The sequence below is a fragment of the Phyllobates terribilis genome, unplaced genomic scaffold (genome assembly GCF_046119375.1).
Source record: "Phyllobates terribilis strain yellow unplaced genomic scaffold, ASM4611937v1 Scaffold_7__3_contigs__length_470593459, whole genome shotgun sequence".
Taxonomy (NCBI): domain Eukaryota; kingdom Metazoa; phylum Chordata; class Amphibia; order Anura; family Dendrobatidae; genus Phyllobates; species Phyllobates terribilis.
In genome coordinates this window covers 267,118,403-267,120,661 of record NW_027362767.1, presented here as the reverse complement: position 1 = coordinate 267,120,661, position 2,259 = coordinate 267,118,403, and the positions used below count along the sequence as shown (strand labels likewise).

Below are 2,259 nucleotides of genomic sequence, written 5' to 3'. Positions count from 1 at the left end.
GAGTCTGCCTTGTCGTGGTGGTGGCAGCTGAAAAAATGTACTGGCCAAAACAAAAGCTGCTGGCTATGTATGTGATATGGTGTTTGATGGGAACTGTTAATGTGTGAATGGTGAGGCCGTGGTGCAGAAGTAGAGTTTTTCCAAGAGTTGGCAGTGGGACTGTGGGGTGGAGGCGGAGCTGGGGTGGAGCCTGGGCAGAGTCTCAAGGGAGCCCAAAAATGTTGTCAGTATGGGGCCCTGAAATTCCTGGTGGCAGCCCTGGGGTCACTTTATAAACACACATCAGCCATAACATTGTGATCACCGGCCTGATACTATGTGTCTCCTCTTCTGAACTGTGAATGGCCGGACTCCGGAGTACTGTGGTATTGGGTCCTGTGTGCTGCTCAGTTCGGCCCCGCTATATAGTGGGAACGCCCGGAGACCTCGGTGGAGACGTTTCCTGTTTTTGTTCTACTTGTGTCCTCATGTAGAGGTAAATGTGATGGTGACTGTCGCAGTGTGAGTTCTCCCCTCTGCCTGTCACTGCCAGAGATCTGGCAACTATGATGAGACTCTGCAGCAGCTGAGGTGTGTAATATGAGGTTCCGCAGCAGTTGAGGTTTGTATTATGAGATTCGGCATTAGCTGAACTGTGTGATGAGGTTTTGCAGCAGAAGTGTGTATTATGAGTTTCAGCAGCAGCTCAGGAGCGTATTGTGCAGCAGCTGATGTGTGTGATGAGCAATGTTGCCAACTTGATTTTGTATTTTTTTCTGGACAGCTTTTCAAAAAATTATGGACTTTATTTTAAGGACACATTATATGACCACAATAAGTGATTGTGATTCTCCGTGATACAGTGATATTGCATCATATCACTATTTCAGTATATCACTATTACTGTATCACTATACGCAAATTGTCTCTTCAGAGAAGAAGAGGACTAGAACTCTAGTGTCACCTATTGGAAGTAGAAATCCTAAAAGTCAATAGTAACCCTTTAATGAGCCTTATGACATGACTTAGGATAAGAAGCCAAACCGATAGAGTGATACCGCAATAGTGATACAGCGATAGTGATATACTCATACAATGATAGTGATCATAGGCGGATTATAATGAGGGCAATCCGGGCGACCGCCCGGGGCCCCGAGCCTCCAGAGGGCCCACGGCTCCGGGCGGGGTGTCTAATGCCGGATTGCCCTCATTATATGTGCGGGCCGCCGCGGCACATACCAGTAGCAGTGGCGGGAGGGGGGGCCCCGCATCGCTTCCCCAGCAGCAGCCGCTGCTACTTCTTCATCGGCCGGGCCAGCACTGCAGCAGTTAACTTCCCTGTGCTGGCCCGGCCGCGTCACTGCTAGGAGACACGGCCCTGTGCGCGGCCGTGTCTCCTAGCTGTGACGTTACGCAGTGCGCACCCGGCCTGCACTGCTGCACCGAAGAGCCTGAGGACTGGAGCCGAGCCGGGGGATGGTGAGTGTGTACAGTACAGACCAAAGGTTTGGACACACCGTCTCATTTAAAGATTTTTCTGTATTTTCATGACTATGAAAATTGTACATTAACACTGAAGGCATCAAAACTATGAATTAACACATGTGGAATTATATACTTAACAAAAAAGTGTGAAACAACTGAAAATATGTCTTATATTCTAGGTTCTTCAAAGTAGCCACCTTTTGCTTTGATGACTGCTTTGCACACTCTTGGCATTCTCTTGATGAGCTTCAAGAGGTAGTCACCGGAAATGGTTTTCACTTCACAGGTGTGCCCTGTAAGGTTTAATAAGTGGGATTTCTTGCCTTATAAATGGGGTTGGGACCATCAGTTGTGTTGTGCAGAAGTCTGGTGGATACACAGCTGATAGTCCTACTGAATAAACTGTTAGAATTTGTATTATAGCAAGAAAAAAGCAGCTAAGTAAAGAAAAACGAGTGGCCATCATTACTTTAAGAAATGAAGGTAAGTCAGTGCGAAAAATTGGGAAAACTTTGAAAGTGTCTCCAAGTGCAGTTGCAAAAACCATCAAGCGCTACAAAGAAACTGGCTCACATGAGGACCGCCCCAGGAAAGGAAGACCAAGAGTCACCTCTGCTTCTGAGAATAAGTTTATCCGAGTCGCCAGCCTCAGAAATCGCAGGTTAACAGCAGCTCAGATTAGAGACCAGGTCAATGCCACACAGAGTACTAGCAGCAGACACATCTCTACAACAACTGTTAAGAGGAGAGTTTGTGCAGCAGGCCTTCATGGTAAAATAGCTGCTAGGAAACCAC

General features: G+C 47.3%; 1 protein-coding gene across 1 annotated transcript in view; it reads left to right on the top strand.

Moving 5' to 3' along the window:
- Nucleotides 1–467: 467 nt before the first annotated feature.
- SETX (senataxin) overlaps nucleotides 468–2,259 on the top strand; it is a 94,148-nt gene continuing 92,356 nt past the window's right edge. Inside the window, exon 1 of the mRNA XM_073640665.1 lies at nucleotides 468–601. The gene's annotated coding sequence lies outside the window, so the exon portion shown is untranslated. The remainder of the gene's footprint in view (nucleotides 602–2,259) is intronic.